The 27,415-nt window shown below is 53.2% G+C and overlaps 1 long non-coding RNA gene across 1 annotated transcript; it reads right to left on the bottom strand.

Annotated features, from left to right (window-relative positions):
- Positions 1-508: 508 nt before the first annotated feature.
- On the bottom strand, positions 509-25,892 carry LOC120366092 (uncharacterized). Its single transcript, XR_012512320.1, has 4 exons — positions 12,739-25,892; positions 10,353-10,498; positions 8,774-8,996; positions 509-6,763 (listed from the first exon to the last, which is right to left on the bottom strand). It is a non-coding gene; the product is annotated as an uncharacterized LOC120366092 (long non-coding RNA).
- Between the last annotated feature and the right edge of the window lie 1,523 nt (positions 25,893-27,415).

The following is a 27,415-nucleotide window of genomic DNA, read 5'->3' as shown; positions in this document are numbered from 1 at the left end:
GAGAGGGAGGGGAGGGGAGGAGAGGGAGGGGAGGAGAGGGAGGGGAGGAGAGGGGAGGGGAGGGGAGGAGAAGAGAGAACAGAGGGGAGGGGAGGAGAGGGAGGGGAGGGGAGGAGAGGGAGGGGAGGGGAGGAGAGGAAGGGGAGGGGAGGAGAGGGAGGGGAGGAGAGGAGAGGGAGGGGAGGAGAGGGAGGGGAGGGGAGGAGAGGGAGGGAGGAGAGGGAGGGGAGGGGAGGAGAGGGGAGGGGAGGGGAGGAGAAGAGAGAAGAGAGGGGAGGGGAGGGGAGGAGAGGGAGGGGAGGGGAGGAGAAGAGAGAACAGAGGGGAGGGGGAGAGGAGGGGAGGGGAGGGGAGGAGAGGGGAGGGGAGGAGAGGGGAGGGGAGGAGAGGGGAGGGGAGGAGGGAGGGGGGGGGAGGGGGGGGGGGAGGGGAGGAGGGGAGGGAGGTGGGAGGGGGAGGGGAGGAGATGGGGGGGGGGGGGAGGGGAGAGAAGGACAGGGCAGGAAGGGCAGTGAATATGCCCAGCACAGGGCTGGAACAGAGCAGGTGCTCATCAAGACAGACATACAAATGGCCAGGCGCGGTAGCTCAGGTCCGTAATCCCAGCACTTTGGGAGGCTGAGGTGGGTGGATGATTGAGTTCAGGAGTTCGAGACCAACATGGCCAGCATAGCAAAACCCCATCTCTAATAAAAATACAAAAATTAACCGGGCATGGTGGTGCACACCTATAATCCAAGCTACTCAGGAGGCTGAGACACGAGAATCACTTGAACCCGGGAGGCGGAGGTTGCAGTGAGCCAAGATTGTGCCATTGCACTCCAGCCTGGATGACAAAGTGAGACTCCATCTCCAAAAAAACATGGAAGACACAAAAGCATGGAAGTCTAGCTGTGGTCTTCGAGTCTAGGGACTGAGAGGGACTGTTACTGCAGGCTGCCCCACAGCACTCCTGGGCCAGGGGCGGGGACAGTGAGGAGCCAGCGAGGCAGAGATGCGGGTACTGTACCCTCCTTCATGCCCATCTTTTCGTCTCTGCAAATCCGTAGCTGGAACCACCCCCAAAAACAATGGCCTGGGAGTTCCCACAAGGGAGTGCCCCAAACTGTACTGCATAGGGCCAGAGATTCCAACGAAAGAGGCCCTCAGCGCCAGGGTGGTCTGAGCAAAGCATTCCTTGGAACTTACAGAGGGCTACGGCAGTCCTCTGGGGGACCATGAGAGAAAGGGGCGCCTACCGATGTCACGTCAGTAGCCCCGGCTGGGCCAGTTTCTTTCTAGTAACCCTAGATAGCTTTGTCAGTGCCTAGAAATGTTCAAAGCCCTAATTTGGGTTCAAACCTGCTGTGAAAATACTTGGAGCTGGCTGGGTCACAGGCCCTGGGTCAAGGCGCTCTATGATTTTCAGTCAGGACACAGAAAAAAAGTAGGGGACACCGGGGGATTCTATCCCTCTGCGAACCTTTCACTGCCCCTGCCACACCTTCTCTGGCCACTGCTGCAGGGACCAGTTCTACACAGACTTCCAGTGACATCTTGCAAGGGTCACCCCATATCATTTGGAGCCCCTTCTCTGAAACAGCGGAGGGGCTCACACAGGCACAGCCCAGATGTGCAGGGGACTTAACACCCACAGGGCCACCTCTGCTGGCAGGGACAGAGTCTGACGGGCAAATGTTTCTCCCTCCATCCCCCAGGTAGACAGTTCAGAGATGCATTTCCTAAGGCTTCTCAGAATGTTCCAGCAAGATGGAGCCCTGCCCCCCACACCGAAGCTAACTGTGACATGTGCGTCCTTCTCTATTCTCTTCCCCTGGTCCCCAGAATCAAACCCCACATAAACTACCTGTACCAAGCCCTGTCTTGGGGTCTACCTTTGGAGTGGGGGACTCCAACAGAGAGATATACTCCAGGAAACAAGTCTCTAGGGTGATGCGCCTTTGGTGCTGCCTGCCAGGCAGGCTTACAAGGAGTCTTCTGCAGATATCCCAGGGCCCACCAAGAGCCACCAGCTGGCCATCTGTGGGTCAGGTCACACCACCAGCCACCAGGCATCTGCAGGTGCAGAGTGGGCTGGGAGCACCAGCTGAACATCTCCTAAAGCCCAGCTCCCTGACAAGCTCAAGAGAGTATCACTGCCCCCGCATGGAAGATTCTACAAGCTTGGAGGATTAAAAAAGCTTTGAAGGGCCAGGTGTGGTGGCTCACATCTGTAATCCCAGCCCTTTGGGAGGCTGAGGTGGGAGGATTATTTGAGGCCAGGAGTTCGAAACCAGCCTGGCTAACATGGCGAAACGCCATCTCTACTAAAAGTAAAAAAAATCAGCCAGATGTGGTAGCACAGGCATGTAATTCCAGCTACTCAGGAGGCTGAGGTAGGAGAATTTTTTTTTTTTTTTTTTTGAGACATAGTTTGATCATATTGCCCAGCCTAGAGTGCAGTGGCGCCATCTCAGCTCACCGCAACCTCCGCCTCCCGCGTTCAAGTGATTCTCCTGCCTCAGCCTCCTGAGTAGCTGGGATTACAGGCACGTGCCACCATGCCCAGCTAATTTTTGTATTTTTAGTAGAGACAGAGTTTCTCCATGTTGGTCAGGCTGGTCTCAAACTTCCAACCTCAGGTGATCCGCCTGCCTTAGCCTCTTAAAGTGCTGGGATTATAGGCGTGAGCCATCACACCTGGACTCTATTTGGGATTCTAACCAAGGTTCCTCCAGAGTCTTCTTCATGCACAACCCTACCCGCAAAATGTCCAGGCAGCTGGGGCAGTCTGTGCTAACTGCCTTGCTTCTGATGAAGGGAGAAGATGTGGAAGAAATCAGGAGGTTAGTGTAAAAGCAATGGTTATTACCCCCAGACCAGCTAAGGAACCCCCAAACCTCCATGAAAGTGTGGGATCTGAGACAGAGGAGGTCTAAGCTGCCTTTCCCAAAGGAAGCAACAAGACCCCAAAGTCCCTGCATCAGCACAGCGTGAGCAGAAGAAATGACTGTCTGACTCCCTGTGGGGTCCAAGCAGAGGGCCTGACCCGCTGCCTCATTCCCACATCCCGGTCTTGGATGGAGAATGTCTCCATACACAGAGAGCTGTGGGGCCAGAGGAGCCCGTAGGATCAGGAATAGGGGGGCACAGGTGGTGACCAAACGGATCGAAAACTGACAACACACCACACCGAGACCCTCATAGCTGCCAGTGCAAGGTGCAATCCACAAGGGAAACGCGGTGGGGCCCCTGAGCTGACGGGGATTAGGTTTTTGTCCATTGATCATCTTGGAGTCTTGAAATAAAAATTAAAACTCGGTTCTAGCGGCCGGGCACGGTGGCTCACACCTATAATCCCAGCACTTTGGGAGGCCGAGGCAGGCGGATCACAAGGTCAAGAGATCGAGACCATCCTGGTCAACATGGTGAAACCCCGTCTCTACCAAAAATACAAAAATTAGCTGGGCGTGGTGGCGCGCACCTGTAATCCCAGCTACTCAGGAGGCTGAGGCAGGAGAATTGCTTGAACCCAGGAGGCGGAGGTTGCGGTGAGCCGAGATCGCACCATTGCACTCCAGCCTGGGCAACAAGAGCAAAAACCTCCGTCTCAAAAACAAAAAACAACAAAAAAACTCAGTTCTAGAAAAAAGAGGGCTGCATTTTTCTCACACATGGCAGTTGGTGGACTGAGATGGATACTAATGACAAGTAAGTGTAAAAGATCAAGATCATAGAGGTGCCAATTTTCCCCGCTAAAAGTAACACAGCCGCGGACAGCTTTAGGTATCATTCAAGTCCATATCTCCCATCATTGCCACGTGAACTCCTGGAAGCAAAATTTCTGGAAGTCAAAGGGTACAAAATGCTCAAGGCTCTAAATACAATATAGAAGCTCTTGCTTCCAGGAAGCTCATGGTAATGTCTACATTACCAGGCAGGAGTAAACAACCTCCCCGACTCCACACTCCCCAGCATCAAGAGACATGCTTTTATTCACCTTCGCCAGTTTGAGGGGCAAAAATGAGCCTGGTCTCCATTTGTATCCTTTGGTTTCTAGAGTGAGGTACAACTGTGGGTTGGGGAAAGAAGTATTAAGACTGTGGGCACCTCGTTTGGCCTGTGCCTACGTACAGGAGGGTACCGTCCTGTTTCCTGGCCGCTCTGATCATCAGTTTCCTCCTCCATGAAATGGGGGGAATATATCTCCCTTGTAGGAGGGACGGAGTGGGTATCCATTTGCCATTTGTCTCCTTGACATTCTCTTTTCTCTTTCTTCTTCTTCTCCTTGTCTTAAATTTCTTGCCCACGCGATTTGGCCTTGAGAGGGCTTGACTGGCTTAGACCAATCGGTGTCTCCCATCTCTCCAGCCACAGCGATGGGCTCAGGAATGGGCCTGTGTCCCTCGACTGATCAGCCACAGATCAAATCCTGAAACTGGGATTTGAGCTATTGGGTGGAGTGGACCCTCTCATTTACTCACAGCTGTGGAGGAGGAAGCTGCTGGTGACTCTCTTGGAGGCAGGAGGGCGTGCCTGCTGTGAATGATTCTGACACTGTGGAAGTAGAGCTTAATAAGAATAGAGCTGAATTAAGAAGAAGAAGAAGAATTTTTAAAAAGTAGAATGGAGAAGAAGAAAACTCACTGGTCCTATTCATACCAATCAATGCATTAGCAGCTGGATCAGTCCTTGCCTGAAGCAGGAACTACTACCCCTTTTTCAGTTATGTGAGTCAGTGAATTCTCTTTATTATTTAAGTCCTTTAAATTGGATTTTCTGACACTTGCAACCAAAACTGCAGTAATCAGGATGGGTATTAATGCAGAAACAGCGCCTGGTTTGGCACAGAAATGGCGTTTGGAAGATCATAGACTTGTGCACAGAGGGATAGAGCAGACAAAGTAAGAGCATGGCCCCTCCATATCAGGCAGATCGGGGCTCAAAGCTCAGTTCCATCTTCTCTGTGCTCTGCTGTGTGAACCTGGGCCAGAGACCTTACCTCTCTGAGCCTCCGTTCCTACCGGTAACTTAAAGATAATAACATCTTTCTTCTCAGGGTTTGTGAGAATTAAAATAAAATCCATATAAATTTCTTTAAAGTTCCTAGCCGGCAATAATTACTCAATAGATTATCCTTAGTATTTATTAAAGATGTTGTGACCCTAATTTTATTAAAGATGCTGTTACCTATCTCCCATGCCTGGCCGTGAGCGCCTTGGGGATAGGGGAGAGTTTGAACCGCCTTGTGTGTCTACCAACCGATCTGCATTATCACTTCATTATCAGTTGTGTTTTGGGTTTTGCCTCCTTGAACCCAGGAGTCAGTTCCCTAAGGGCAGGAGCGAGGACGCACAGCCGAGCTCTGTAATGGGCAGATGGGTCACATGCCCCGCGCTCTCCTCGATGTGTGAGTCATACGCCCTGCTGAGCCTAGAAGTAACACCCAGCAGACCATCACCAGGCTTCAGTCTTGACCAATGAAGAAACTGAGGCCTGGCATGGGGAGGTCAAAGCCAGGGCCACTGTGAAAGGTGGTGGAACTTGCATCTGAGCCCAGGTCTGTCTGACACTGGGGCCCAGGCTCTCTACACAGCCCTGAGCTGGCATTCGAGACAGTGAGGGGCATCGGTGAGCTGGTGACCCACCCAAAGGGTGAAGCGACACAGGTAAGCCCCGAGCAGACAGGACTGCGGGTTCAGGGGCAAACCGACTGCATTATGGTTACTGTTGGTGTGATTGATGTACAGCTAGACTTCAGCTCTGCTTGCTGCCGCTTAGAAGAGAAGAATGGTGGAGCTGATGAAGAGTAAATGGCCAAGGGGACTGGGGGGGAGGAGGCCCAGGCAGTGGGGGAGGAGGTGGCCCAGGCAGCGGGGGAGAAGAGGCTGAGGAGTCGAGGCCTCTTGGTCTGGGGCTCTGGCCTCTGGCTCCTGGGAAGCTGGACCAGAGAGTGAGAAGCCTGCGCCCCTGACTTCACATCCTTCCCCGAAGACAGCTCCTTTAGATCCAGTAAGAGCCCACCCCCTACTCCCACTTAGGCTGTGAGCACACAGCAGGAGCAGTGGCTAAGGGCCTGGAAAGGCCTTCGAAGACCGGGAATGTTCCAGAAATTGATCCAAAAAGAGATACTGGGGGTGGTCCCCCACCCCGGACACCAGAAAACAGGCATCCTGGTGACTTAGCAGGAGCCCTGCAGAAATAGGGGCTCCGAGAATTGTGTGGCTCGCCCAAGGTCCCACAGCTGGGCAGAGAAAGCCAATTAGACCTGGAGTCCATGCTCTTTCCTGGCACCAGGAGCCTCCCTCCCAGAGGACGTAGGCAGCTGGGTGCCCCTACACCGCCCTCCCTCACAGGGCCGGCCCGACGGGGCCCAGGGCTGCCTGCACTGAGTCAGGCTATGTTTGGCAGCCACATTTGTCTCTGAGGTCTGAGATGGGAAATCCTGCTCTCCCACCCCCTCTGCAAGGCTGGGGCAGGCCTGAGAGGCTTAGCATACCTATTGGACAGATGAGGAAACTGAGGCTCATAGTGGCACATGACATGTCCCCGCTCCCCAGCCAGCAGGAGGCACTGTGGAAGTTACAGCCCAGGTCTGTTCTTACCTTCTGGTCCCCCACGGGCAATTCTGAGCTTCGGCTGCAAAGCCAGAGGCTGGAGGCTCCTTCCAGCAGAACCTGTGTCTGACAAGGTGGGAGGGGCCTGGAGCTTCCACAGGCAGTGAGTTTCTCAGGATGCAGAAACGCCAGGGTGGGGAAGCCAGACACTCTCTCCTTCTCTGAGGCTGTGAGAGGCAGAGGTGACAATTTACAAGCACCTTGGGCTGATGAGGGAACCATCTGTGCAGACACCCAGCGCCTCTAAAAGCAATTTAACTTTACAGTCCTTCCGTCCTCAGCCTTCCTCTCTCTCCCCACAGCTATCGATCCACCAGGGTCCCCTCTGTTCCTCCCGGCAACACACCCAGAGGCCGGCTCTGCCACCAACCGGCCGCACCACCAGAGCACTTGCACTGCAGCCCCGGCTCCCCGTCTGAATCTACAGATGACAATGGCTGCACCCCACACCACTGTTTTTAGGGTGGCTCCTGGCACTTCGCAAGCATTCGGTAATGTGGGTTTCTTTTTTTTATTATTTTTTAATTAATTTATTTATTTTGCTGTTGTTGCTGCTTACTCTCTTTTTTTTTTTTTTTTTTAATTATTTCCATAGGTTTTGGAAGAACAGGTGGCATTTGGTTACATGAATACGTTCTTTAAGTAATGTTGGTTTCTTTTCAGGCCAGAAGCAGCCACAGGCTCGGGCCCCGAAGTACCCCAGGCCTTCGCGTCCCTCCCATCTCCTTGTGGCTCCAGGAAGACCCTCGCGCTGCCCCTGCTACTCGTCCTCCCTCCCTGCCTCCCCGGAACCCAGGATCACACATGTCCATTTCCTCGGGAGCCATTTCCCCAAGCCTTGTTCCCTGCTGTCCAACCAGGGTCTGGAGCAGGGCCTGGCCCCTTCTCAGAGCTCATCGAATAATCAACAGGGAACACCAGATCCAGCAAGTTGCTGCCGGGAACCCCTTCCTCCAGGGAGACTTCCCTGACCTCCACCCAGGCCAGGCTAGGGGCTCCTCATACAAGATTCCCTGACCCCCCAGAACTGGAAACTGGTTATAAAGTGTAGGTTCTGGGGTCCAAGTCTCAGCTCTCACTGATTAGCTGTTTGTCTTTGGGCGAGTGGCATAACCTCCCTGTGCTCCCATGTCCTCACCTGTAAAATGAGGATAACAATACCAGTATCTGACAGAGAGCATCCTCGTGAGGCGTCACAGGACACATACAACATGCAGAATGAGGCTCAACGCACTCCGAGCACTCAGGCGTGAACAGTGTGTGTGTGGTCGTGGGGAGGGCGCCATATTATCTCATTTATTTAACTGCCTTCTGCCACCTGCCTGGGAACCTGTCAGCACCTGTAGCTAAGCCCGTCAGGTGTTGCTTCCCTTCCCATCACCGTCCCGTGAGCCTCCTGCTGACCTTGGCCTTCCCCTCCAGCGGCTGCTCCTGCATCTCTTCTTCAGCAGCTCCTACCATCACCCGCCCCACAGCTACAGGGGGGTGAGCTGTGTGGGAGTTGATAGCCCAAAGCCTCATCCTCAGCCAATGACTGACAGGCCCTCAAGTCGAAACCAGCTCCAGAGTGCCCTGCCAAATGAGGCTGTCGACACTCTCTGTGGGGCTTTGCTGGAAATCACACCCAGGCTTGGTGGCTCCCACCTCCTCAGCTCCTCCCCTGCTTCCACTACTCCCTTGCTCTTTCTCCTGGGAGCACAGATTGTACCCAAATCCTCATGCCTCTTGCAGCCACCTAAGACAGTGGCCAACTCTGTTCACCTCTATCCCATGCCTAGCAGCGCCCAGGCACGGGCTTGGACAATGTGAACTGAGCAATGTCATCAGGAATAAGACTGGGGGAGTCAGCCAAGGAAGAAATCCTAAGAGGGAGGAGCGGAGGCTGAGAGCCGTCAGCCTCCCCATCCCGGCCTCCTCGCCCTAAGCACATGCGGCCCCCTCCCTTGCCCGCACGGAGGAGCCATTTGCAGCCATAAATGTTCAGTGGAGCGTGCAGTCTTTAGCACACGGGCCTTGAGCTGCATAAACAAGGCTGTAAAATTTAAAGGCAAACCAGGCTAGGATCCCAGGGGCAGCCACGCTGACATCACAGATGGAGGTGGGGGTTGAGCGGAGGAGCAGGAGGCAGCCGTGGCAGCACTAAAGCTGGGACGGAAGGAAGGGACGGCTGGCCTCACCTGATGGTGGCTCACGTTTTTTCTTTTTGTCGCCCTTTGACTGGAATGGGAGCAGGCCCTCAGTGAGACTGTGCCGCGGCTCCGGGAGGGTAGTTTGTCTTTTCCAAAGAGAATCCGTGTTCCTCTCTGCTGATGAGTAAGCGACCCAGCCCGGGATTGTACATGCTGGGGCTTCAGCTTCGAGTGAACAAGATAAAGTTCTTGCCTGCCTGGAGCTTACATTCTAGAGGAAGGGGCAAAAAAACACAAGTTAAAAAATCATGATAATTTTAATACTGATTAGTGATGGAAAAATGAGATTCGAGCCAGGCGCGCTGGCTGGTGCCTGTAATTCAACACTTTGAGAGTCCGAGGCAGGCGGTACTAGGTGTTGAAATGGAACCATTTTGGCCTCTGTTTTGGATGAGGACCTAAGATAATAGATGCCAACCTCATCCTCATTCCAAGGTGAGGGATGAGACCACACAAGCAGGACTTCAAAGGAGGTGGCCAAGAACTGGCCTTGATGATCCTTCCTCTAGCTTAAAAGAGGTTGAAGGCCGGGCACGGTGGCTCACGCCTGTAATCCCAGCATCTTGGGAGGCTGTGGAGGGTGGGTCACTTGAGGCCAAGAGTTCAAGCCCAGCCTGGGCAACATGGCGAAATGCTCTCTCTACTCAAAATACAAAAATTAGCCAGGCGTGGTGGTGCACACCTGTAATCCCAGCTACTCAGGAGGTTGAGGCAGGAGAATCGCTTGAACTCAGGAGGTGGAGGTTGCAGTGAGCTGGGATGGTGCCTTTGCACTCCAGCCTGGGCAACAGAGTGGGTTTCCATCTCAATAAAAAAAGAAGAAAAAGAAAAATGGATTGGGAGGGAAGCCTACTTCAGAGGGGACAATCACAGTGGAATGAGACTACAGTAACACTGTGGGACCTCTGGCCTCCTGAGCACTCAGGAGGGAGGTGCTGGCCAGAGTTCTTTGCTGTTGAGCAGAGGCCAGCTGTTCCATCAGCACGCCACTCCACCCTTCTTCCTGCTCCCTTCCCTGCAAATCAGGCACCTGTTTACAGCTCCCTTTTTTTCTTCTCTCTCTAGTATCAAAGTCTCCTTCCACAGTGCAGTGGCATGACCATAGCTCACTGCAGCCTCGAACTTCCTGGGCTCAAGCAATCCTCCCACCTCAGCCTCCTGAGGAGCTGGGACTAAAGGCGCATGTCACCATGCCCAGCTAATTTTCTGAATTATTTGTAGAGACAGGGTTTCGACATGTTGCCCAGGCTGGCCTCGAACTCCTGGGCTCAAGTGATCCTCTTGCCTCTGCCTCCCAAGTGCTGGGACTATAGGCACGAGCCACTGTGTCTGACCTGGACCCATCTTAGGGAACATCGGTGAGTCCGGAGTTCTCCTGGGAGGACACACATGGCCAGCCCAGCTTCCAGACACCTCACATCATCAGTCATGATGCATGTGGACTCTGGAGCCACAGTCCTGGGTTCAGTTCCCCCCACTGCCATTTACTATCTGTGTGCCCTGGGCAAGACACTCCCTTCCCTGAGCCCCATTCCCTGCACTGTCAAATGGAAATAACACTACTTACCTGGTAGTCATTGGGAGGATTCGATGAGGCAGGATGGCACGTACTAAGCCTGCCACAGGGCTGGCGAGTATTATTTCCATCATCATCATTCTCTCCTTCCTGTGACCAGGGATGGCTCTGCCACCAACATAAGCTGATCCAGCAGGCTGGGAGAAGGGGTAAAGGCAAAGAGTCGGGGAGTCGGGGATGCCAGCTGCAAGAGTCTGGCTGAGCAGGGAAGAGGAGCAGCCAGTCGAGTGGGGACGGAAGTAGCTGGCGTGGTGAGGAAGGGGCTTGGGCGGGGAGGCGAGGCCCTGTGTGCTTGAGAATCAGGACAAGAAGGAACGTGGAACCAGGTGGGGGCCACATGGCCTCATTCAAGAGATACCACAGCAGATTGTGCAGGCAGGGAGGACAGTCCTTTCCAGCCCTGGGGAGTGGGGGGCGGGGGGGCTGTTGAAAATTAACCCAATTTGTAAGATGAGGGAGGCAGTAGAGGGTGGTAGAGGTGCCTGACAGTCCTGGGCCAAATCCTGGCTGCAGGGCTGTGTGAATTTGGCCAAAGTAACTGACTCTCCTTAAGCCTCAATGGCGTCATCTGTAAAATGGGGACAACCCTAGACTCCGCCACACAGGGTCACTGCAAAGACTGAGGAGACGACGCATGAAGTCCGTGCTCACGGAATGCAGGTTAATACAGTCACCGTGAAGAGCCCCCGGTTTTAAGACTGGGTGAAACTAAGACTCAAAATTTTAAGATTCTAAGTGAGGAGTTTAAATTCTTACTAGAATGTTGGGTCCGTGAGGACAGGGGTTTGGTCTGTGTTGTTCATGGCTTTACGAATAGTAATTGGCACCCAGGGCCCGGCGTACAATAGGTGGGCGTATGTGTGTGTATTCACATGTGTGTTTGGTGAGTGAATGAGTGAATGAATGAATGAATGAATGAGTGAATGAATGAATGAATTGGCAAGGCTGACCACTCTCTGTCCAGTTGCTCAAACAAGAAATGAGGCTGCCTGCACCCCATCCTCCACTTCTCCTAAGGAGCAGGCTCTCCAGCGGCTCCCCGTCTTCCTCCCCGTAATGACAGCCACCCTCGCTCAGGTGGAGCCCCTGCCATTCTGCATTGGCCTCTCAGCTTTCGGTCGCCCCTGTCTTTTCTTCACATCTTAAAAATCTCATTTGCAGAAAGAAAAGAAGTTCATTTACCAAATTGGGGGCATTCTGCCGCAGGGCTGAGCCATTAGCAGGCACAAAAGAAAGTCGTAGCTCAGTCACTTACAAAATTAACAAGGAGGAGCTTGGAGCAAGGAATCTATCTGCGCTAGAATAAAGGACGGCCTCCCAGGAACTGCAGGTTGCAGCACATCTGCCTGCTCAAGAAGTCCTGGAGTGATCAACTGGCACATGGTGCAGTGAGGGCCCTGGCAGGGGGACGGAGGGAATGACCAGCGGTGATCAGTCACAGCCCTGGACCGCGGCAGAGTGGGAACCCCACAGCAGTGACAGTCACGCTGACAGCTCTGCTCTCCTCTTCACCCCAGGACACTTGGAACCTGAGTCCAGCCACTCCTGCCTCATTAACCAGCCTGCATAGGGCCCTGCGGAATGTCTTCATTAGGTGGCCACACTGGCTTGCGTAAATTAATTTGATAAAGATAATGAAGTTCATCAGAGCAGAGCTGACCATGTTTCCAGGAGCGAGTGTCCTGAGGGCTGAGCTCTGAGGACCAGGAGCTAGGCAGCGGCGAATGGGCTTTGCCAGCACTGTCGCCAGGGCACGCAGTCCCCCCAGCCCAGAAGCATTTCATCCTGGGCAGGGCGAAGGGCACAGGGAATCCATCTTGTCCTAATGGTTTCTGGAAGCAAGCTGGGCTCCAGTATTGGCTTTGCCATGTGCCACGGGTGCCTAGTCACCTGGTTTCTGACAGCCTCCGTTTTCTCAGCTGTAGAATGAGCATAACAGTCCTGCCTCCCAGCACTTTACTAGTTAAGTAAGAAAACACACATAAAGCATTTGGCACATGCCTGGAGTATATAGTGGGCCCTTGGTACATCATAGCAGTTGGTTTTATCACTGAAGTAAAATAACGGAAGCCTCTCTCTGAACCTGGGGCTTCCAGGTTGGAAAGTGACTCTTTTAGCTAACCCATTCAAGCCTGGTTTTCGTGAGCCTCTCATGCTGCTCTGTTCCTTTTGGGGTTCAGAAGGTTGACAGCCTTGGCCAAGGTCATGCAGCTGGTAAGTAGCAGTCGCAGGCTTTGAATCCAGGCCTTCCAACCCCAGAGAAAAGCCAATGTATGTGCTAAGAAGTGTGTGGGCCTGCAGATAACAGGTAGAGCCAGGGTAGAGACAGTGCCTGTACACGTTGGATAATTCTGTTTCCTCTCTGAGCCAGACTTACCAACATGGTCAGTTGCAGGGAAGATTTAAACAACCTTGAGGTCACATTGGCCACTCACAGTGGGTAGAAAAACTGTCAGCTTAGGGGTCAGAAGAGCTGCAGTTCAGGCATAGGTCGGTCACAACCATCTGTGGCACCTTAACCAAGTTGTAGCCCTCTCTGAGCCTCGGTTTCCCCATCTGTAAAAGAGAAGGAAGGTTTCTGACCCTGAAGACCACCCAGCCTTATTCCTTCCAGAGTCTCCTCTGAGCCACCTGGTCTTTGGTTTGGGGTACCTGAAATTTGTCACCACGCATCCCGTATCCTGGCACGGTGTCGTCCCATGAGGCAGAGCTCACTGGAGACATCTGCATTCCATCTCCTCAGACAGAAGCAGGAAGACCTAAGGGTAGACGTCAGGGGTTCTCTGATTCTAAACACTGCAGTATTCTGGGGATGAAGGATCCTGAAACGGAAGTTCTCCTTGGGATGTAAAATCCAAGGAGAGCTTGGGTGACAACTGCTGCTCGACGAGGAAGAATAACAATGGTAGTGCTAAGCATTTGTTTCCCTTGCCGTAAATGAGAGCGATGCGTTGGGTGTCCAATTAGCAAAATATTCAATAATTGGTGTAATCTGGTCCTATTCCCTTTCTGACAGCCTCTGCCATGTCGTCCCATTTCAAGCTTGAGCTGCCGGTAATATCAGGCAGATAATTGTAATACTGAAAATGAAAAATCAAATCAGAGTCGTCGGAGGCTCCCATTAAACTGATTTAGAACTGGAAACATTAATGGGATTCCCTTTCCGCCCCTCTTGTCACCCGCCCAGTCTCTACTTCATTCTGTCCCGGAGCAGGGCCACCGCACTTTGACAAGGAATCGGGGGGCGTCCCAAACCGTAGATTTCACCTCAATCAGTCTCTACCCCTCAGCTTCTGACCTGCTGCCATCCTACCCTGAAAAACAGTCAGGAGACACCTCCCAGGAAGGCAGTGGTGTTGGTACGAGGAAAGCACCCAGCTCTGGGGACTTTATGACAGAGCACGTGTACATTTCCTTTCCTTTCCCGTGAGAACTGAGCCTCTGAGACAGAGAACAGCGCAGCCCGTGCTATTTCTAGTTAGATAAGGCGAAGAAACAGAATTGGCATGAAATGGATCCCATCAGTTGCAGTGACAGAAATCAACTCAAACTAACTTAAAGAAAAAAGAACATTCATTGGCTCATGAAACTGGAAAGTCCAGAGGGAGAACTGGCCCAGAAACGCAAAGAACCCAGAGATGTCACCACCACTGCTCTGTCCCTGTCTTGGCCTCCTTCCTTCTCATGTGGCCCGGACTGCTCCATACTGAGCGGGGGTGGGAATGGAAGTGGGGGACGTAAGCACACCGATTCAGGGTTTACATCAGCCCGATTTAGCAATCCCAGAAAAATCTGAGAGCTTTGCTCACCCAGCATCAATATGTAAAAGCCAGGGAAGGGCTCTGACTGGTTCATCTTGGGTCACATGCCCATCTCTGGACCAATCACTATTGCCAGGGATGAGTCATTCTACTGATCAGGCCTGGATCCCGCATCCACTCCTGTGGGGGAAGGGATAGGGTGTTTTGGGGTTTTTTTTTTTTTAGATAGTCTTGCTCTGTCACCAGGCTGGAGTGCAGTGCCGCAATCTTGGCTCACTGCAACCTCCACCTCCTGGGTTCAAGTGATTCTTCTGCCTCAGCCTCCCGAGTAACTGGGACCACAGGCACATGCCACCACGCGGGGCTAATTTTTTTGTATTTTTAGCAGAGACAGGGTTTCACCATGTTGGCCAGGATAGTCTTGATCTCTTGACCTCGTGATCCACCTGCCTCGGCCTCCCAAAGTGCTGGGATTACAGGTGTGAGCCACCGCACCCGGCCTTTTTTGTTTGTTTGAGATGGAGTTTTGTTGCCCAGGCTGGAGTGCACTGGCATGATCTTGGCTCACCACAACCTCCACCTCCCGGGTTCAAGTGATTCTCCTGCCTCAGCCTCCCTAGTACCTGGGATTACCGGCATGAGCCACCATGCCCAGCTAATTTTGTATTTTAATTAGAGATGTGGTTTCTTCATGTTGATCAGGCTGGTCTCAAACTCCTGACCTCAGGTGATCCACCTGCCTTGGCCTCCCAAAGTGCTGGGATTACAGGTGTGAGCCACTGTGCCTGGTCAGGATAGGGCAATTTTTTTAATTGGCAGCCCCACCAAGCGAGCAGGTGAGGGAGAATTTCAAAAGGATGCTTTACTACCAGAATAGGAGATCACCCCAAAACTAAGCATCTTAAAACAGCAGCCTTCGTGATGATCTCTCATGATTCTGTGCTCAGCTGGGCAGTTCTCCTGCCAGACGATGGCGTCTGAACACTTGACCAGGCAGCAGCATCCGAGATGACTCCCCCATGTCTATGCTGCCTGGGCAGGGCCAGCTGGGGGTGCCAGGCCTCTCTCTTGGGTTCTCTGTGTCTCCATGAGTCTGTCCACACAATTTCTACATCAGGGTACCTAGACTTCTTTTGGGATCAGGGCTCCGAAAAGCATAAAGGCAGAAGCTGCCAGGCCCAGAATTGGCACGGCACTTCTGTTTCACTGGATTGCCTCAGGTACGAGCAAGGCAGATTATATTCCATCATATTCCACAGTTCAAGCAAAGACCAACTCAGATTCAAGGGGAAGGAAAACAAACCCCACTGCTCAATGGTGGGAGTGGCAAAGAGTCTTCCACCACCTTCTACTCACCCTGGGAGGGTTGAGCACATCAAGAAGCACCCTATGGAGGTCCTGCTTGGGGCCAGGCCTTGTGCTGGGGGCTGGGGCTGAAGTTCCTTCCCTCAAGAGAAACAGCATCTCTCAAAGAACACAGGATGCTCTCACAAGGAACTGCCCCACCACCCTGCCACACTGCCGTGGAAACCTGGAGGCTCAGGGGCTCCTACTGTTCCTGCCTTGCTCGTACCTGAGGCAATCCAGTGAAACAGAAGAGAAGTCCTTTCTCTGGGAGAGAAGGGAGAGTCAGGAGGCTCCGAGGAGGGCACAGCGGCCACAGAACCCATGGCTCCTGGGGCTGCCGGAGGTTGGGTTTCTTACTCTCCTAAATCAAGACAGAAAAGTTCTGGAACCAAATCTACCTGTTTGAGTCTAGGGTCTCCAAAGACCAGCCACGTGGCCTTGGATAGGTCACTTTGTGTCTCGGAACCTCAGTTTGCTCACCTCTACAATGGATTTGAAAGCAGCATACATCTAAGTCTCTGAGGAGACAACAGCTGAGCTGACCGCACAGGAGCATCACCATGTTGGATAAACACCACTGTTCTAAGTTCTCCTGGATTTAAAAACTGCCTAAATCCAACCACAAAACATCAGCCTAATGGCTACTGTCAACATAACCAGAAACATTCTAACTCTAAGATAAACCCCCCTCCAACCAGAAACCTGCTAACCGTGAGGTAGCCTCCCCTCCAACCAGAGACATTCCAACCCCTCAATAAACTTTCCCTCACGTCGAAACATTCCAAGCCTGAGATAAGCTCCCCACTTCCTAAACCCTTAAATATCTTTAGTCTGTAAGACAGAACACTCCTGACCAAAATCGGCCAGAAGCCCGTCTCAGGTTTATTCTCCAAAATAAACCTGTCTTTGGCTGTTGAGCTGCGTTTTGTGTTTCTTTCCTCTTTCTTTAACTCTTACACTAACATTCTTGAAGAGTCTCGTGCAGTGCCTGCTGAGCAATCAGGGCCTATTAGAACAGGTGCCACCACACCCCGTCTACTCCTGTCTGCAGTTCCGAGGTCTGTGCTGTGCAGCTGAAGATGTCTGTGGTGTGGTTTCCTCTCAGCTTCTTTAGCTCCTTTGCACCCAAGTGCCCAAGGCTCCCCTTTTCCCCTGGTCCAGAGCTACACTAGAAAGAGCTGACCCCATGGTCCGTCCCTGCTCTCACCATCCTTTGGTGACCACCTGCCCCTCAGAGCTCCTCCATCCCTGCCTGCGTGGTTCAGGCCAGCTAAGCAGGGGGACTGAACACACTTACTTTGTTTTACACACTTTGAGTTTGGGCCTCTTGAACCTCACACCCAGAGAAACATGCAAAAAGGATGTAGATAGGCCCTCTGATATATGCAAAACAGTCTGTAAATGCATGGTCCTTAGAAAGGAAAAATGAAGCAAAACAAAAAAAGATAAATAAGTAAAATGAATGCACGGCCCTGAATTTGCCAAAGAAAAAAAATGCCTGGTCGCCCAATTAGCAGAAATATCAAGAGAAGAAAATTGTACCTCCTCGTTAGAGTTAGGTTCAGACCAGAAAGAACTCACAACAGCTTCCAGAAGGGAGCTGAGGAATCCCTGGCCACCCTGGGCCACAGTGCTCCCTCAACACCCCAGTTCCTGAAGCCACAAGCACCAGCCCCGGGTCTGAAATCAGAGTCCAGCCTTACAATGGTGCCCAATTCCCCGGCAGCTGAGCACCTGGATCCCCCACCTTCCAGATAGGGTCCCTGCAGAGGATGGTCCCCAGCCCCAGGCTTGGTCCCATTGTGTCAGCCCCACACACACACAACTATGCACTCACAATAGGTCAGGCCCACCATGAATGTTATTATCATTAAAAATAGTTGCCTCTGATGGCGTCTTCCCCTTCACCAGGCCCTGTGCTGAGCACTGTGTACACATCACTTCCTCTAGTCCCAGCAGTAGCCCAGGATAAGTCCTGTTACCACCATGTTACAGAGGGGGAAACTGAGGCCAGCAAGGGTAGAGCCCCAGGAGTGAAGCCAAGCGAGAGACTCCGCATCGGTGAGGCCCCAAACCACCAGCATTCTCTTCCCTGGACTTTCATTTTCCTTCCCTTCCTTCCTTCCTTCTTTCTTCTTTCCTTCCTTTCTCTCTCTCCTTCCTTCCTTCTCTCTCTCTCTCTTTCTCTCTTTCTCACAGGGTTTGACTCTGTCCCCAGACTGGAGTGCAGCAGCATGATCATGACTCATTGCAGTCTTAACCTCCCAGGCCCCACTGATCCTCCTACTTCAGCCTCCCAAGCAGCTGCACCACAGGCATGTGCCAGCACTCCCAGCTAATTTTTAAATTTTTTAGAAAGACAAGGGTCTCCCTATGTTGGCCCAGGTTGGTCTCAAATTCCTGGGATCAAGCGATCCTCTTGCCTCAGCCTCCCAAAGTGCTGCGATTACAGCTGTGAGCCACTGCACCCAACCAAACTTTCTCTTTTCAAGCCTGTCTTACCCATGAAGCTAGAGGCTCAGCTCCAGGACGGTAGGGCTGTGTCTGCCCGTCCACTGCCCTGGTCCCAGAGCCCAGCCCAGAGCCCAGCACACAGCGGCCAGCAGGAGACACTTGCTGAGTGAATAGGTAACACTTGCCCAAACCCAACTGGGTTTTCTGCAAATTCGCACCAGCCACTCTCTGGACTGCTGTATGGGCCGTGATGGGATGTCTATTTCATAGTACACTGACTACTGGAGTGTCCTCATTTTCTAAAAATGCTTGGTGAGTGGTACCAGCGTTTGTATGCCCTAAACCAGCAGAATGAATAGACGTTTCTATACAGACAGCGGGGCTCTCCAGCTAGCTTACAGGGAGCTGGGCCACTCTTAAGAATGTGCAAAGGGCGGCCAGGTGCAATGGCTCACACCTGTAATCCCAGCACTTTGGGAGGTCGAGGCAGGTGAATCACTTGAGGTCAGGAGTTTGAGACCAGCCTGGCCAATATGGTGAAACCCCGACTCGACTAAAAATACAAAAGCTAGCCGGGCTTGGTGGCAGGCACCTGTAGTCCCATCTACTTAGGAGGCTGAGGCAGGAGAATCGCTTGAACCCGGGAGGCAGAGGTTGCAGTGGGCCAAGATCACGCCACTGCATTCCAGCCTGGGGGACAGAGTGAGACTGTCAATAAAAAAATAAATAAGTCTAAAAAAGGAACGTGCTGAGAACTCAGCAAGATGCCTGTGCCTAGGTGTGTGACCCTCCAAAGAGGGGCCTCTGGGAATACAGGCAGACACCTGGCAGGCCTGCACGAGACGGTGATAAGTAAGTTAACGAGGGCTCACTGGAGGCTGCAAGCTGAGTACCTTACATGAATACGCTCATTTCATCCTTGAAACAGCCCATGCAGTCAATGCTGTGAATAGCCCCATGTTCTGAAGAGGAAACTGAGGCCCAGGGTTTGCAAGCATCCTGCAGTTTGTATTGACACGTCACCTGTTCTCACATGGGGTCCTCCGGCAGCCAGGTGGTAGAGGGTTTGGGGGTGCTGGGAAATGGGCTTTGTTTTCTGGCCAAGGATAGGAGCAGCAGGTGGTACAAGGTTAGAGGCACGGCATTGAGTCCACAGCCCCGGGTCTGCTTCTGTGCTGTGTGTCCCAGGGCAAGTGACTTCACCTACCTGACCTCCGTCTCCTCTGTAAGGTGGGGGCAATAATAACACCTCCCCCTGCACGTGGTTGTGACGCCTCCCGAGATGGAAGGGAGAACGCACGCATCACAGTGCCAGGACCCAGTGAAGGTGCGGCACATCTGGACGGGACTGGGGCTCACAGAGGATCACCCCGCAAACCGGTGACAGAGCCAGAACTCACAGAACTCACACACCAGGCACCTGGAAGAGCCCACCATGCAGACGAGGAGCCTCGGTTTTCTGCCTCAGGCAGAGACCCCAGAATGACGGCCACTCCCCAGAAAGGGTTTTGTGGTTTCTGTGGAGATGAAGAGCTGACAAGAAATAGCTCAGGTAATTATATTAATTTTCCTCAATTTACACATTCTTGCTACTTGCCATTTCGCCAGGAATGTGTAAATGAGGAGTTCAGAGTGGCTGGCAATGCCGTAATTAGGTCTGCATTGTTAAAATGTTTCTGCTTCGTGTCTTATTACTGGGTCTCTTTCACGGCTGGGGGGACCTGTCTCCCATTCGGACTGGGGGCTCACCAAGGGCACGAGGTTGATCTCCCCCTTCAGCCCGGAGATCTCCACCCTCGGATTGGAGAATCCTCTGAGGACAGGGAAATATCTCCCCCAGTAGACTGGAGTTGCCTCCTGGGCAGAAACTAGATCTTGCCCAAATGGGAGAACAGAGCCAGGGCTCCCTGCAGACTCGTGGCTTCCCCATCAAACTTGGCGACTGGAGCTATGCATCCTCCAGCAGCCTGGGAGCTCCCTAAGATCAAGGCCATCTCCCCCAGCAGATGGGGAACGCCCTAGTTCAGTGGCTGAGTATCACCCCTCAGGGAACTAGGACTGTGGAGACCAAAGCCCAGACCCCATCCTCCCGTGACCACCCTACCACCCCCACGGCCTCCTGCACAAACACACACGAGTCTTTGGAGTCTAAAGAAAGCAGGCACTGAGGCCGGCCCTGGTGGCTCACGCCTGTATTCCCAGCACTGTGGGAGGCTGACGTGGCAGATCACTTGAGCCCAAGAGTTCAAGACCAGTCTGACCAACATGGCAAGACCCTGTCTCAACAAAAGATTGAAAAACTAGCCAGGCATGGTGGTGTGTGCCTGTGGTCCCAGCTACTCAGGAGGTTGAGGCAGGAGGATCTTTTGAGCCTGAGCAACACAGCAAGACCCTGTCTCAAAAATAAGGTAGGTATTGGGCCCTCTAGAAGGCATGTTTCAGAGGCTCCATTACCCCCAGGGCACCACAGGGAAGCTGCTGGCTGTGTGTGTATACAGGGCTTTCACAGGGTCGAAGCCAACTGGGGGGCCGCACAGAACATGTTGGTGTCAGGGAGGCCAGTTCCACTCTGAAAAGGCAACAGACCTGTGCCCACTGGCCCCTCATGGCTCTGGCCCCAGCAATGGCTGCGGTCTCTTCCTGAGCCCAGGTTTAGAAACAGTTCACGCCAGCTTGGACTGAAACACAACCTCAAGCCCCAGCCTCAGCCCTCCCAGGACCCCTTCGGTCCTCCTTCCCCCAGCCCCAGCTCTAGCCCAAGCCTCAGCTCATGGCTCAGCCACAGCCCCAGTCTCAGCCCTCCCCAGGGTCTCGCTCAGTCCTCCTTCCCCCACCCCCAGGCTATAAGCACTCCAGCTCTGAGGCTTCATCTCATAGGCCTCCCTTTCTAGTTAATTTTGAGGATTCCCAGAGATAATGCCTGTAGAAGCAGCGGCAGGGCCTGGAGACACACCAGAAACCGCTCACACCTGCGGCCCCCCGGTGCTCACAGCCAGCCCTTAAAGAAGGCCTCAAAAGCCCATTCATTCAGCTGAGGACATAGACCCCCAGGAGGTAGCACTCGTCTAAGGCCACACAGTCAATACGAAACCGAGCCAAGATCCAAACTCAAATCTGCTCTAACGCCCACATATGCTGCCTCCAGGAAGCCTTCCTTGGTTGACTCTTTTTGCCGCCAGCATCCTGCCCATTGGACTACATGTTCAGAGAGGACAGGGAAAGTCTTACATCCCCAGTAACTACAGCGTAATGTCAGGTTCAGCAAAGGGGCTTAGTTGTATAGTGGGGGCACTTTGTTGGAGACATAGCCTGAGGTTTGGTTTTTTGTTTTGTTTTGTTTTGAAACAGAGTCTTGCTCTGCCACCAGGTGCCAGGCTGGAGTGCAGTGGCGCGATCTCGGCTCACTGCAACCTCCGCCTCCCAGGTTCAAGCAATTCTCCTGCCTCAGCCTCCCGAGAAGCTGGGACCACAGACATGTGCCACCATGCCCAGCTAATTTTTGTATTTTTTAGTAGAGACGGGGTTTCACCATGGTCTCAATTTCTTGACCTCGTGATCCGTCCACCTCAGCCTCCCAAAGTGCTGGGATTACAGGCGTGAGTCACCGCTTCTGGCCTGAGGTTTATTTTTATCCCCTATGAGATGAGTCCTTTCTCACAGTGCTATAAAGAAATGCCAGAGAAGGGGTAATTTATAAATAAAGGAGGTTTAATTGACTTACAGTTCCATATGGCTGGGGAGGCCTCAGGAAACTTACAATCATGGTGGACGGGGAGGCAGGCACCTCCTTCACAAGGCAGCAGGAGAGAGGAGCGTGTAAGAGCAGGGAAAGCTGATCTCTTCAGAACCATCAGGTCTCGAGAGAACTCACTATCACGAGAACAGCATGGCGGACACCACCCTCATGATCCAATCACTTCCCACCAGGTGGCTCCCTAAACACCTGGGGATCACAACTCAAGATGAGATGTGGGTGGGGACACAAAGCCTAACCATGATCACCTATAAATGTTGATGAGCCGATGTTTCCCCACCTCTGCCTCCCTGAGTCCGTGCCGTTTATCACATGCTGTGGGGTGAGAGTTGGGGGTAGGAAGAGTGTTACGGCCTCAGTGTTTGTGTCCCCCTCAAAGTTCATGTGTTGATGTCTTAAACACTAATGTGATGATATTTGGAAGTGGGGCCATTAAGTCATGAGGGTGGAGCCCCCATGATGGGGTTCATGCCTTTATAAAAAGGAGAAAGAGGCCGGGCGTGGTGGCTCACACCTGCAATCTCAGCACTTTAGGAGGCCGAGGTAGGTGGATCACATCAGGCCAGGAGTTCGAGACCAGCCTGGCCAACATGGCGAAACCCTGTCTCTACTAAAAATACAAAAATTAGCCAGGCATGGTGGCACGCACCTGTAATCTCAGGTACTCAGGAGGCTAAGACAGAAGAATTGCTTGATCCTGGGAGGCGGAGGTTGCAGTGAGCCAAGTTTGCACCACTGCACTCCAGCCTGGGCAACAGAGCAAGACTCCATCTCAAAAAAAAGAAAAAAAAAAAAATGGAGAAAGAGAGACCAGAGCTTACGCTCTCTGCCACGTGAGGACACTGCAAAAAAAAGCAGCCGCCTGCAACCTGGGAGGAGCCTCCCAGACACTGAATCTGCCAGCTCCTTGCTCCTGCACTTCCAGCCGGCAGAGCTGTGAGAATAAATGTTTATTGTTTAAGCCTCCTGGCAAGTGGTATTTTGTTAGAGCAGCTCGAGCTGAGACAGGGGGATATAACCTAGAACAAACAACCAGCTTTGAGTTCCAAATTTGACATGTTTGTGTCCACAGCAAGACTATCCTCTTGAAAGTCTGGCTTTGTTGGGGTAGAAAAAATTTTAAATGATAAAAGCCACAGCTTGCCCCGGGCCCTTGCTATAGAGCACAGGCAGGCATGCCGGCTCTCTCTGCCTACGCCCCCTCTCTGGCTAACAAGGAAGCAGACAGGACTGCCAGGGACCTACGCTCCCAAGGGCAGCTCAGCCAGGCACCCCGCTGGTAGGGGTTGGAGGAGAAATTGCTTCTCTGAGTCCCAGAGCCCCTCAGCGGGCTTAGGCCCCAGGTACCCACTCAGTAAACTGCTCAATATCCCCCCCACAGTGGCTGCCTTCCCTTCCCCATTGCATGCCCCCATCAGGGCCTCACTTCCCAAATAAACGACCTAAATCAAAATCCTTGTCTCAAGCTCTGCTTCCTTTTACGAAGCAAGAACAGAGCTCAGTGCCTGAGCACATGGCTCCTACAGGCCGAAGGGCAGCTTTCCCAGCAGGAAATCCCCTCTCCATTTTTTTTTTTTTTTTTTTGAGACAGAGTCTTGCCCTGTCACCAGGCTGGAGTGCAGTGGCACAACCTCGGCTCACTGCAACCTCTGACTCCCAGGTTCAAGTGATTCTCCTGCCTCAGCCTTCTGAGTAGCTGGAACTACAGGTGCGCGCCACCACACCCAGCTAATCTTTGTATTTTCAGTAGAGACAGGGTTTCACCTTGTTGGCCAGGATGGTCTCGATCTGTTGACCTCATGACCCACCTGCCTCAGCCTCCCAAAGTGCTGGGATTACAGGCATGCGCCACCACACCCAACTGGAAATCCCTTTTTAAGCAGCAAGTCAGCAATAGGACAGACTGGCGGAACCTGGCCTCTAGGAGTCAATCAGAAAGGCTGAAGGGAGCACGAGAACTTGCGGGCAGGGGTCTGATCCCCGACATGCCCCCTAGGGCAGAGGAGGGGCTCTGAGGTATACAGGTCTGTGAGTGTCCTGGGCGTAGAGGTTGGTGGGGGGGGGGTATGGAAGAGCTAAAGGAAACCTGAGATAGGGCTGGGGGGGCACAGAAGGTGAGGTGCCCAAGAACAGAGATAGGGAGCACCAATGATGCCAGCCTGACACCAAGGATGGGACAGACCACCAGGCATGGGGCTTTGGGGCATGGAGACCAAAAGAGGCCAGAACGGAGGGTAGAGACACGCCAACCCCTCTGCCACTGTTCAGACACCCGGACTCTGGTCACCACCACTGTATCCTATTAACATCCCCAGGGCTCAGATGCCAGGCAGAGGACAAAAGGGAAGGAAGGGGAAGGAGATGGTCCTGAAAGACTGTCGATTCCCCCCAAATAGACTGCGTTAGCCCCAAGAAGCGGCTTAAGCCCCAGAAATGACGACGTCACCTTGAACTAAGAATTAGAGGTTGGGCACAGTGGCTCACACCTATAATCCCAGCACTTTGGGAGGCCGAGGCAGGTGGCTCACCTGAGGTCAGGAATTCAAGACCAGCCTGGCCAACATGTTAAAACCTCATCCCACTAAAAATACAAAAATTAGCTGGGCGTGGTGGCGGGCACCTGTAATCTCAGCTACTCTGGAGGCTGAGGCAAGAGAATTGCTTGAACCTGGGAGGCAGTGGTTGCAGTGAGCCAAGATGACTCCGTCTCAAAAGAAAAAAAAAAAAAAATTAGTTTTCTGCCATGGGATGTCCAAACTACAATAAGGTCAGTTATTGGAACACAATGAGAGGGCCATTTCTGTGCCCCAGCCAGGACTGCAGGTCTCCCCGTACACAGACAGCCAAACTCCAAGGCTGGGCACCGCTCAGATGCTGGCTGAGGATGGCCTCTTCCCCCTCCCACCTTTGGAGTCCATGGCTCAGAGCCAGAGGTGCCCAGGGAACAATCCCCACCTCTAAAGGATGGGGTGTCAGGCCTTGGCCTCCCCAGGTCTGAGCACAGAGACAGGAACGGAGGCCTTTGGCGGTCACCCAGCATGACAGGCTGGGCTCCCCCGGGGTGGGGTTGGGGCAACCTGTCACCAGCCTGAGAGTCTCAGTCAGCCACTGCGCAGGATTCCTGCTGGGAGACTGTTCCGGCTCACAGCTGCCTCCTGATAACTGGGCTTGTCTGCAGCCTCGGCCTGCCCACCGCAGGGAGAAAGTGGTTTTCCCCCTAGGATAAGGGCAATGGAATGAAGTCCTGTGAACCGATCAGCTCCAGGTGCTCTGAGCTGTGGCCTGCATGGCTGGGGCATCTGTCACGGCCCCTCCTTCCCTCCGCCCGATCACTGGGGCCAGAGAACCCCAGGACCGCAGTGCTCACAGGCTCCTCTCCCAGGCTCTCCCTCTGCATCCTCAGGCTTCCCTGCCACCACTCTGCCCACACTCGTTTCATCAGGGCACAGAGGGCCTCCGTGTGGCTAAATCCGAGGTGGGCCTCGGGCTCTCCTTAGCCTCAGCAGCATTCAGCACAGATCATACCTCCCCTTCCAACCCTCACCATGCCCTCCCGGCCTTCAACCTTCATCCGGGCATCTCAGCCTCCCCTGTGCTTCCGGATCAGCTCCTGGGCCTCCCCACACCGGCCTTCCCTGGACTGTCCTTACATCTTCTCCATCCACTCTGTTTGCTCGGAGGCTGCCGCCAGGCTCCTGCACCCCTGGCCTGGACCTCTGCTGACTCCACATCCACACAGTCAACTGTCCTCCCTACATCTCTGCTGGGACGCTCAAAGGCAACTTAAATGTAGCCAGTCCAAACCCCATTCCCGATTTTCCTGCAGAAAACCTGCCCTCACAGCCATCCTGCCAGGGAAGCTGGCAGCTCTGACCTTTTAGTCGCCAGGCCAGACCTCGGGGGGACACCTGACTCCTCTCAGCCCATCTACCTGCAAACCCGGCGGGCTCTGGGGCATCAGAATCCACCCAGAAGCTAGCCGCTCTCCATTGCTGCCCCCACCCCTCAAACCTGGCTGACTGCAACAGCTCTCAACAGGGGGTCTCCTGGCTCCCACACTGCTGTCCCCACCTTCATTGATTATTCTTAATTTAGCAGCCAAATGTGATTGTTTGAAAACATCAGACAGATGGTGTCACTCTTCTGCTGAAAACCCTCCAGTAACTTCCAACTGCCCACTGCCTCCCCTCCCAGCCTGCCCCTGCCCCAGCCACATTCCCGCCTTCCCCCTCTGCACTTACACGTGCCCTCAGCCCGAAATGTTCTTCCACCCGATGTCTGCTTTGCCTTCAGGTCCTTGCTTGGATGTCGCCTCCTCAGTGAGGCCTCCTGACCACCTCTTTGCCATCGTGAGATGGCACCTCCCATCCCCCTTCTCTGTTACGTCTCTCCAGAACACAAACACCACCAGATGTATTTTTCTCCTGGTCTGTTTCCTCCCACTTCCGCCAGTAGAATAGAGAGCAGGGTATGCGTGGAATTTGTCTTTTTCACCACACCCTACCCAGTATCTACTTGAAAATGGATCTGGGCATGTAATTGGCATTCAGGTCTGTTCCCATGGCAGGGACTCCCTGGGACACAGAGATTAAGGCACTTGCCCAACGTCCCCCAGCTGCTAGGCGGGAAGACCACAATTGCAACTCTGCTCTGTTTGTCTCCCAAGTTTTGCTCTGGGGGCGAGCAGTCCGGTGGCTAAGAGCTGTCTTGGTGGCAGAGGGACTACAATCCGGGGTCTGACTTTTAGGCTTTGAGGCTTCCTAGGCAGGTTGCTTAAATTCCCCGAGCCTCAGACCCCTCACTTACAAAACAAGGCAAACAAAAGCAGCCTCAGAGAGCAGGTGTAATGATGCAAGGAGCTCAGGCACCCAGAATGCTCTGGGTATTATTACTCTTATCAATATCTAAGGCCAGGCCTCCACTCACATGCAAGGCACATCCTCAGTGGGTCTCGGGAGCCGTTCGCAGCACCCCCGACCCTCCCTCACTCTGTTGTCGGAGACACGGGAGATGAGCTGGTGACTGATGTGATAATTTCACTGAAGTAGCAAAGTCAGTCGTTTTCTCAGAGACAGGATTTAACGGGCCCCATTCCATCTCCCATGTCTTTTAGCTGAGCGATCTGTAGGTCTAGGATCTAACAAGCCCACGGAGATCCCAGATGCCAGCTCCAGCACAAAAGAGGAGACTCCTCAGTAAGAACCGCCGCCTCAAATTGTTTGGAGCGAGGCTATAAGGAACCACCATCAAAAATGCCATTGGAGGGCTGGTCCCGATGCTTTCTGTGGTCTCAGTACCACAAACTCTGAGACGCACCGTCCCCTCCGTCCTAGAGATAAGGAAACAAGGGACGTGCTAAGAGTCAGCAGCGTTTTGGTGGGGTCGGACTTGAACCCGGCCTGCCCGGCCCTGGAGTCCAGGCTTGCTCCTCCTCCCGGGGCAGCCTCGACTCACTGGTCTCTGTCTCAGGAAAAGTCTTAGTTAATACTTGATTGATGGGATAAATATACCCCCTGGAAAGCCCATCAAGACAGGGTGTTCAGTAACCCACTTGTGCAATAAAAAAATGGAACCAGGACACTTTATTCTCTTCCAAGTGAGATGGACAGGGCAGTGGTGGTTCCTTTGATACAAAATGGGATCCTGAGGCCCAAAGGAGGTGGACATGTCTGGCCATAGTCAGTGTGGGAGCCAGACATTCAGGTGTGCTGGTTCTGGACACAGCTTCCTTTCTCCCC

This window comes from Saimiri boliviensis, chromosome 11, assembly GCF_048565385.1.
Source record: "Saimiri boliviensis isolate mSaiBol1 chromosome 11, mSaiBol1.pri, whole genome shotgun sequence".
Lineage (NCBI taxonomy): Eukaryota > Metazoa > Chordata > Mammalia > Primates > Cebidae > Saimiri > Saimiri boliviensis.
Note: the sequence above shows the minus strand (reverse complement) of the source record. Positions and strands in the feature narration are given on the sequence as shown.